This window comes from Giraffa tippelskirchi, chromosome 5 (genome assembly GCF_054371585.1).
Source record: "Giraffa tippelskirchi isolate mGirTip1 chromosome 5, T2T-mGirTip1v1.2.pri, whole genome shotgun sequence".
Taxonomy (NCBI): domain Eukaryota; kingdom Metazoa; phylum Chordata; class Mammalia; order Artiodactyla; family Giraffidae; genus Giraffa; species Giraffa tippelskirchi.
This window is the reverse complement of record NC_137279.1, coordinates 139,776,754-139,788,053: the sequence shown is the minus strand read 5'-3', so window position 1 is coordinate 139,788,053 and position 11,300 is coordinate 139,776,754.

The window sequence follows — 11,300 nt, the reverse complement described above, 5'->3', positions numbered from 1 at the left end:
CAAAATGTTCTGCTGATATATCTATTAACGGACTATACAAAATACATCAATTTTGTAAATTGTCTGCATACTAACAAGATAATATCTTGTACTAAAATCTGTCCTAGCTGATTCAGGAATAATTTATACAACATTTGGTTAATCATGTTCTAACATGTAACAATCCCATTCAAATCAGAAGCTATTTTTCCTTTTTGTAAAGTTTGTCTTGCTGTTTATGCCAGCTTTGTTTGCTGGTTAGGTCTTTGGGCATAAAGGCTTAGAGCATTTGCTCTGGAGGCGTTAAATGATCAGTATCTGTATCTGTACTCTTCTGCCTCTAAACTGAATAAATTCAGACAAGGTCTTTATTCTCTTGAAATCTCTCTAATCTTCCTGAACCTCAGTAACAGTGTATTCCTTGTAGGGTTTTGAAGGAATTAAATAAGTTAATCTATGCAGAGTTTGTTAGTTTGCCTACGACACAGTAAACACTATATAAACATTAGATGTTTCATCTGGAGGCATTGATCTTTACATGCAGTAAATACTAACATCTAATTATTGCTTCTCAATTTTAACATCTAATTAAGTTACTCTTTATGCTTAGTAGTGGAAACTTAATTCATTTAATAATGTTAGTCTTATTTAATATGTCTATTAAACATAATAAAGAAGAAATATTTCTTGAATATTATTTATGATAAATACATTAGTGAAGTATAAGAAAAGGCTCAATGATTAAAGATTTGGCTAATCTTGATTCAATCCCCTATTCATCTTTCCTACTCATTTCTCTCTCTCTTTCTTTTTTTTTAACTATGGAAGGAAAGTCAATAACTTTTACTGTCTCTATGTCCATCTAATATTTATCAGTCTGTTTCTGGGGTGCTTATTGTTGTTCAACTGATATTCTATCTAGTGTGTATTGCAAACTTCAGAGAAACAAAGAGTGAAGAGGAAATTTGAGAGGGCCTTGACTTGGCAGATCCAAAGGGAAAGAATTTTCAGGCACAAAGGACTTTGTTGTCTGGTGAGATAACAGGAAAAAGAAAACATATAGAGGATGAATCAAGAGAGTTCTAAGAAACAGAAAGAAAATAAGATATTTAAGTATTGTCAAATTTCGGGGAGTAAAAAGAAAATTAATGTCACCCTTGCAAATCAGATAGTTTCTCAAAGAAGTCATCTTTAATCAAATCTTTACCGGCTTCAGAGTTTTTTTCCAGAGCAATATTTTTTTCACTGCTGAAGGTATTTTATAATATGCATTTATAAAGCCCATTATTTTAAAGTCTCACATTTGGGGACTTTCATAGAAATCCTTTTTACCTAAACATTTTCTATAGGAATATATAGGTTCATTGGATTAATGGAAGTATTTTAAACAAAGATGTGAACCTCATAAAATTAGCTTAAATATTTTGCCTCCTCATACTTTGGAAAGAAAGGTGTGTGAATTGGTTATTATTATAATACTGAGTGAATGAGCCCAGTTAACTGAGGCGCATGGAGTTTAAACACCTGAACTAAGGTTACAGCTGATCTGTGTGCCAGGAGGGGTAAGATGCAAGTGCAGATCTAGGGAGATAAGTAAAGAACAGGTTGTACAGTAACTACAAGGGAGGGTGTGCTTGTGTGTGTGTGTGTGTGTGTGTGTTTGTGTGCATGTGCATGTGCACATAGGGTGAGGGGAGAGGAAAGTTGGAGGAAAATCCAAACAGGCAGACATAACCCTGGGCAAAAAGAGGGTGGTGAACTTTTGAACCCCACCAGTACACAAAGCATACAGTAATACCCACCCACTCAATTCTGCAGGTAATACAATCACAGTTCTCAGAGTAAATAAAGTCTAATCCCACCAGGGTGTACTTCAAATAAGAACTTTGTTTCGCTGGTATTAGTTCCTTATTTTTTCAGTTGCTTCTAGGTTCTTTAAATATTTGTATCATCAGTATTGCTCTTGACTTCTATGCTTTTAAGGATAAGGACCAACAGCTTAATTTTGCAAATAAAAAACACACAGTAATATACAAAGAACATGGAATATTTTCTAGAAATGCTTAATATGTTCTTAATTATAATTTTATGCTTATATTTTCCAAATGTAAATTAATTGTTTAATTATCTAATTTAATGTTATTTAAATAATTTTGGTAGAAAATAAAAACTGAATGAAATCATTCTTCTTAGAGATTAAAAAATTACTTTGTTACACTTTAACTTCATAGGGAAACATTAAGAGAAGAGAAAAAACAAATCTGCTGCTTTGTTCTTCTACTATGTTTTGGTCCATCTAGTATAATTTGCATGTTCATTGGCCTTTATCATTTTTTTAATTTTTAGCACTATTCAAATGTGACAACCTTTACTAAAAATGCAAGATGATCATTTTCAGAGAAACTGTGGACTAATGAATATTTATTTTTCATCCTCTTGCCTTTGACCAAAATACAGGTGAGGGAAAAAAAATCACATACAGGTAATTATGATGAAGAATAAGTACATGTACTCAAAATGGTAACAACAGTTAATAATGCTGATGTTTACCAATTGCTTCTTGCTTACCATCATTTGCCAGGGATTATTTAATTTCTCCTCTTTGTTTAATCCCACTCCTTTAAAGTGGATTCTACTACAACCTTCCCACTTTACAAATTAGGAAAAAAAAGAGGCAAAAAAAGGTAATTTGTCCAAGAGGAGACAACTGGTAATTACTAGAGTTGAGAACATTATACCAGGCCCCTGGACTTGATTTCACTTTCCCTTGTGGAATGTGATCCTTTGTGATTTAAACAAATAAAAATTGTGCTTCTTATTCAATGTTTTTGGTTTTCTGCTCAAATTATTTGAAAATCAAAAATAATAGTAAGAAAACAATTAAAATATTTTAATGTGAATTGAAGGTTTTCTCTATGTAGCATGACTTTTGCTTTTTGTAACACAATCTGATCACAATATCAGATTAATATATTTTATAAAATTTAATTGAAAGTACAATGTATATTACAAAGTTGAAAACTGTTATTTAAAAGTGAAACAAACATAGATAATTAGGAGAGAAGACATTATGTTCCAGGTAGCTAAAAATTTAAAATCTAATGTATTAATATCTATTTTGAACAGATTTTATATTTAAGGTCAGTAAACTTTGACAAAGCTTATGAAACACATTCATTCATCTGGATTATTCATATAAATTACCAATGTGGCATATAAACTAGTGCAAAGCAATTTGTGAAATCATTTAAATTATATTTCCAGAAAGTACATTGCTGTTTTCAAAACACACACATACACATCACTAATATTCTATCCTATATAATACATATTATTTATGATACACATAAATGTGCAAATATTTTTTATAAATACCTATTATCACTAGTTTGATTTATATTTTCAATTGTATAATAAATGCATATATATATAATGAATGGCACATTTTGTTAAATTGTGAATTGCTTTTCTATTCTTTTCATAAATGTATAAGAAATATTATAGATAGGTTTCATAGTTTAATAAAGGTTATATATAATGGTCATAATTAAATAGATTTTATCACATAATTTTTTATTTTTAGAAAACAATCAGCCATTTGACATCTATACTGGCAATATTTGTTCTCTTCAAGTGTCAGAGGAAGATCTTAAAAATACAAAATAATCAAAATGCATTTAGTGGTATCTTCAGTTTTGTGGGGAAAGAGAAAGATGTTATCCATAACACTGCAAATTTAATCCCTGTGGAATTACTTTTGGTAACCTTTATGTCACTTTTTTATTTTGCAGAATTAAGTTTGTTCAACTAATACTTAACCATCATAAAATGTTACAGCTTCTTTTAACTTCCACTTAATGTTCAATCTAGTGTCCTTCACTGGTGGTTTACAAAGATGGAAGTAAATCATAAGTCAAGTTTCTGATTTTCACTTCTAAGTGCTGTACATATTTTACCATATTAAAAAATTTTTAAGTGAAAGAAATAAAATTTAAATAAATACCTTTTTGCTTGACAATTGTCACATGTGATATAAAAATTCTTTATCAGCTATAAACCTTTATCCTTATGCCCCAGTACCTAGCACAGAGCCTCATTTGTAGTAAATACATAACAGGTATGTACTACACAAATGTTTTATGAGGATATTAAATTTCATTGGACCTTAGATGTACAGAAAAAACTGTAGGTAGAATGACATTACTGTATCTAATTGAACTTTAAATATAGCTTGAAGATGAAAAGGCAAAATTTTAGAAGTGATGCCGCTATCATTTCTTCATAATCTTCTTGCTAAAAGCTTCTAAAATTTTTAATAAATCATTTAGGAAGAGTACTAATATTTCAAGGTCTTCTGATTCTTACAGCTAAGTTTAAACACAATTGCTTTCTATAAAAAATCAAATAATTCCTAAGCAAATGACTATCATGAAAGGTAAAATCTGAGTAATATATTATGAGTAATATATTCCATTAATACACACATTTTTTCTCCTGTGTTAAATGTATGATGTTATTCACTATTACTTTACTATGTACAATATTTTCCCTAGAAATTCCAAAAGTCAAGTCTGCATTTCGATATACTCCTCTTTCATTCCATAATAAAAATCAACATATATTGAGAATCAGTATAATCCTTTAGAGTCAAATTACTCCAAGCATGAAACATTTTTAACTAAAATGTCTTTATTTATGTATAACCCATTGCTGAATAGGACATTCTTTTTTTTCTTTTTTTAAATGCCAAACACATGAAAGCCAGGAATAATTATATAAGTTTCATGTTAAGTCTTTGATTTAATCCAGTCACTATGCACTACTGGTAAAAATCAAAAGGGGCTGGTTTTGAGTAGGGGAAAATTAATACCCTTAACTAGAATTCAGTTTGTATTGCAAACACTATTCATCTATTCTTTTTCTTTACTGTGGGCGAATATATTCTCTTCATGAATCTTAGGACAATCTTAAAAACTGTTGTATTTATTATAGTTTCTATATATAGCAAAACTATATTTAAATTTTGTACATCATATATTTTTTAAATGGATCCCACATTCTACTCATAAATTGCTAATCACAGCCGCACAAATTATTTCACAAAATAGGATGTTAAGTAATGAATGAGTTAAAATTTCTTCCCTTTATAGACAGTAGTCATTGGTTTTTCTTCAGATTGCCTTTCTATATAATTTCTCAAAGATAATATTTATGTTCTTTCAGAGTATCTTAAAGCATATTGTCTTTTATTCAGACGGTATGTTACAGTGTTTTAAAAGTTCTAATATTTAACACTTCACTGAGCTTTTAAAACTTGGTAAAATAATAAATTACATTAAAAACTAAATAATAATTTGAAAAATGTTATGATAATTAAAAATATGCTACCACTTCCAAGGGCAGTAAAAAGATAAAATTCTCTAACAGATTATTTAAAATCACCTACCATACTACAGTAGTGATATATTGTCCTTGACATTTGATGAGTGATTTTTATTTTCAAATGAAAGAGATATCCAATCAGTGTAAATAAAGACCATTACTTTTTCAGAATAACAAGTAAATCCAAGTGATCTGTTTCCAAGTGATCTGTTCAGAGTCATCTTTCTGCAATCATCTGGTGTTATGAACCCAAATGTCTCTACTTGTGCCTGCCCCATTACACGTAGGATGTTATTTTCACATTGCCAAAGACATGAAAGTCAGGACTAATTATTAACTTTTCATGTTGAGTCTTTATAATATCATTATATTAAATATATGCCCCTTATATCCATGATATACAGATTTTATTTTGTATTAAGAATAAAGGAGTTAAGCATAAAAATATAGATTTTAATTTTGAATAAGTTAAAAGATATATATTTATTGAAATACATAGAGCATCCTATATAACTTTTTATAGTACTGGATAGTCCCATAAGTTCCATATCTTAGATTTGAACTCTCTAATTAACTTGTCTATAAAAATAAGTCATTATCTAAGACTGATAATTGGCATTCAAAGAGGTAGCAGAATGCACCTGCCACTCTGACCACTGCTGACCTTCACGATGAATTAACTGAAAAATCCATGTCAGGCAGCTAATTGAATGAAGCTGTTGACTTGTAAGTGATAATGGTTATGATTAGTGTGCAACATAGCACATAATGGTAATGATGTAGTCTGGGTCTCCATAGACCTCAAAATGAAGTCTAAGGAGTCATATTCTAGTGAAAGGGAGACTAAATGACAAGAAAACTTTTGCTCCTTTGCTTCTGTTTCCTAAAAGAGAAATATTCAATCAGATTTAAAAGGTTAGTGGGTATTACCCTGCCCTTTATACCTGATAGCTTGTTAAGGTAGATAGGCCTGTCAGCACTCCTTTCATTTAGGTCTGAGAAGTTATTCTTCATATGCAGCAGGAAGTGAGGAGTCAAACTGGCGCTGCTGACTGCTGTCTTTTTTTAGCAGCCAGTGAATTGCACGTTTCAATGAGGTGCATGCTGAGCATGGCATGTGTATGTGTAGTGGCTTACCAGGTACTTTTGTGTTGCATGTTTTCAGAGCTATTACAGTAATGAGATTAGTGATGCACAAGCTGATCATGCATTCTTTAGACATTACACTTTGTATACAAGTGACAAATATGAAGTGAGCAGCCAGAAAATGTCATTTGGTAAGAAAACATGATGTGCGGGGGTTCCAGCTAAGCACACACTGTGTGCAGGATGGAAGCGCTTTTGTGGAATAGATGAATCCTGCTGGGCTCTTAGCCTTAGTGCTCTCAGATAAAAAAGAAAGCTTGTCCTGTGTGAAATTTGTTCCTGACTGCGGAGTCTATCCCATGCTTGTTAGAATATGACACCTTATAAATATCCTCAGCAAGAGATGCTGCTGAACCTCTAAATGAGAAAAATGAAGCCTTTCACAGCAAATGTATCAAGCCAGTGACCAAGCTTACTCATGAGCAGAAATTGAACGTGCATCCAGAAATGCAAAGTGAGGCTTTGGAATGTGCTGTCAGTCCAAGATATTCTAAATATGCTCAGGGCTTCTGTGATTCAGCAGTATCCTGTGGTGTGTAAATGGGCTGTACTCCTGTTATTCCTTTCCAGAGATTCATATATTTACTATGTAAATGATACTTGAAGTTAATGGTGACTAGGAAACTGCTTAATGGAACTAAAGAGCAGATCTGAGAAATGGTATCGGTCTACCAATAGAGCTATTAGAATGGTCACAGACTTGTATCACAGATGCTACATTAACCTTGTGAGTGCATCAACTAATTCCATAAAGCCTGGTGTGTTTATACTGTATCCTGTCAGTAGGTTTGCAAGCTGTCTGCAATAAAACAGAAGTCATGGTCTGGGACTATTAGGGGTGCAGCATATGTCTACTGTGTGTAACCCGCATGAAAGGTAGATGGGATGTTCTTTTGCTTTCACAGGTATAAATGTTAGGCTAAAAAATATGTTTTCAGTTTGAGTAGAGATATTGATGAACAAGGAAATTGAAGATCCCGAATTAGAGGATTAGGAGTATATACAACAAGCAAAAACTGGAAAGGAGTATTATGATTAAGGAAAATCCTGTAAGATCAATCACAGGATCAGTCCTGTGAGATCTTGTCAGTTCACAAATGCCAAAGTTTGTCTTTGTCTTTTAGGATATTGTTTTCACGATATGCATTTGAATTTGTATTAAATGTTTTTGAATTTAATTATTGGCAGCCAATTCAAATTTTAGATTTATATATTAATAGTATCTGAAACTGTTAAGAAAGAAAGAAATGTCATGGCCTGAAAATCATCTTAAAATATTGCTTGAAAATAGCTTTCTGGATATTATACTTGGTATTGTAATTCTTGATTCTAACCCAATGAATGGAGCAGATTTTTAAAATGCAAACTGTTTCTTCTGTTTCTTTCATTAAGGTGATTGGGTGAGGTTTACATGAAAAATTGTGAATATACAAAATTTCTCTTCTGTCACAGGGCTATTCAAATTACCTATTATTAATTTAATCAAGAGAAATAAGATTTCTGCTAAAAAAGAAAATTTAAATTAGCATTTTACTTTTAAAATATTGAAGTAAAAATTTATAGAAGTGTCCTCAAGTATTAGTTACACTGATTGTATCTCATTAATTTTTTTCTTTGATCTGAATTCATTGAGCACATTTCTACACTCTGGCATATACATAAATTTAATGTTATCAGTTTTTAGGTTAAAGCTGTAGACACGAATTGCAAACTCAAATTGAACAAACAATACAACCTAACATTTTTCAAAATGTTTGTCATTATAGCAGATATGTGTTAACATTTCCAAATAAATCATAGTAGAATCAAGTTGGCCATCTTATGCATAAGAAATTATTTAAAGCTTTAAGATGATTTGCATTATAGACCAATATGACATGTACTAACATAGGTTTTTACAATTACCTGTTAAACTAACAGAAACCACAAATATAGTTTCTTAAATATCCAAAATATATTTACTATTGCACTTATATAAAATTCGGCACCATCTTAAGCTCCAAATATTATAACACAGACCCAAAAAGTCAATATGTATTTAAGCTTGATTGATCCAATTATTAATTCTGCTTTACCTAAGAATTTCAGAAACCTACATACGCATTCCTGGATAATGTCCACACTTCTTGAGCGGCAAAGTATCTTGTATAGAACAGTACCTCAAGAATGAAAGAATTAGCAACTATACATTCCAACTTGCTTTTTTTGTATTCTGTTACATTCTTAACAGTTTTGAGGGATGGGAAAAGTGTGCACAGAAAGCAGTTTTAAGTGGACAGAGTGGGGGTAGGAAGTATTGAAACTTCAAAAGAATTTTTTAAATAAAGCATAGTATTATAAAGTTTGTATAACTTTAAATCACTTAAGTTAAAGCAAGAAGAAGGTATAGTTTAAAGGTATAGTTATAATCAGAACTACATCTAACAGGGGTAAGAAAACAGTAAATACTAAAAAATTTGAAAACCTCACTATCCAAACATATTTATCTTCTTATACTCCCTCTAGTTCCCTTTGCAGATTAATTAAAATTTAATGTCCATCAAGAGAGTAATAATTTTTACATTAAACTGTGAGGCTGGAAAGCAAGACCTTATTTGTGAATATTGAATTGAGAAAAACAATATTACTTTTATTAAAAAATTATTTTTAAAATTTATAGATTTATAAAATTTATAAAAATATTTATTAAAAATTAATAAAATTAACTTATATAAAGTAATATTTGAAAGATATAAATGCCTACCATGTAGGCAATAATTTTGAAAGTATATTTTAGAATATAGTTGTATAATTTAGATAGAAATCTTAAAAAAATTCTCATAATTTTTAAGTTTTAAAGATTTTTTTAAAAAGTTGAGTGGGTGAAAATAACTTTATTCTTAGTTAGAAATGTTTTATATATTCATAGTGCTTGTATTATTAATTTAACATTGTTGGCATTTTATGTGTTAAGAATGAAAACATCAGATATTCTTCAGAACATATGAATGTAAGACTTTAGGAAACATAAGGAAATCATAGAAGAGAATTAGTTATCACCATGCACCTAATCAAAAGAACAAGGAGCCACAGTCACGTCCTAGGGCCTAGGTGTTCACAATCACACTGGCATAGGAGAGAAAACTGCACTGATGTGCTTTAGTGACCAAATTCTTATGTGTAAACATTCTAGCCCACAAAAGATATTTTTTTCCATTTCCGATTACCCATGACAAAAGCAGCGATACTAGTAAAAGATTGTCCACTGAAAGGTTCACTGTCTACTACAGCATTATTTCATTATAGTTATAGTCAATTGAAATCTAATTATGTGCATAAATCTCATGATAAAATTTTTATAGAAATATGTCTTCAGAAACAAAAGAGCCTAAGAAAGAGAAGAGCAAAGTATAATCATAGTTTTCAAGTGGGTAGATATCAACTCAAAAAACAAGAATATTGTGTTTGAACTCTAAATTTTTAATCTGCAGAAATTGAAAACTGGGAAATATTGCTAATTAATCTTTTTAAGTTTAGTAATCAGTTTGTGTCTATTCAAAACAGAATAAGCTGCTTTTTTGGTGAAACAAAATAGTCAAATCAATCATCCCCTAGTTGATTAAAAATAAATTTCCTTTCATTACCCTAAACTAGAGAAAAGATGTGGCTATATCTACTTGCTGACAACTGTAGGTAAAAATGTAAAAAATAATCAGGCAATACTTACATTTTGGAAACACCTAAATTTCTGACAGAAACAATTTCTCCATGGTTCCATATAATGATATTATCAAAAAGCATAATAAAGATTCTATTCTTCCATAGTTAGACATTAAAAAGCTTAATCCACATTAAAGAAATTAGAGGAGGGGGCAGTACATTTTCTATTGTTTTGATGGCAGCTGGATTTTTAAAAGTTTCTTTCCCCTTATTTCTCCCTTGCTGTGATGTATTAGATGCATTTCAGATTCTTTAACTAAGAATTTTTTGTTGGTTGAAGTAATCTCAAATTATTTTTAACTGAAACTTCTATTTTCATTTAATTTCACCTGTATTCTCTACTTACACATTTTTCTCTATTTTCCAAGAATGTGTTATACTCAGTACTATACTGTGGATAACAAGTTCAAAGAGAATTATAAGTCAATTACAACTAGAATGTATATATTTAAAGTTCAATGCATGACTGTTAAAATATTCCATTTCTATCAAAATATAAATACATAGAATTGTTATAAATGATTGATCTAAACTGTGGCATTTAAATACATCTAACTTGCCGCCCTGCTTTTTGTTTTTCTTTTATTTTTGCTTCTGATTATTTTTGTTGTTATTGTTGATTCAGACTGTCAAGCTGCTTTATATATTTTTAAAAGAACCCTATTATAGGTTCTATTCATTAGATATCTCAGTGGAATTTTTATTAAAACTGGCAATTTTTATTTATTTTTTTTTTACTTCCTGAATGTAGGTATATGAGCTACCATTCAATTCACAAATTCAGGGGGAAAAACTGTTTTATATATTTAATTAAGGTACCAAAAACTGAAAGGTAATAATAATGTAACTAATAATATTTTATTTATATTATTCTCAGCGGTTTTTAGTTTGGGCCATATCTTGCAAATTAGTTTGTTATAGCAAAACCCTAAAATAGGTGTCCTTTCATGCCTACCTTTCAACTTTTTCCTTGTCTTCTATCTTCAGCCTGCCATTGAGGTAAACACAAGGTATTCTTCTTAAATACTTATGTGAATGTTAGCAAAATGAAATAGGGCATTACTCCAGAAAAAGGGGGAGGAGGGAGAAAGAAA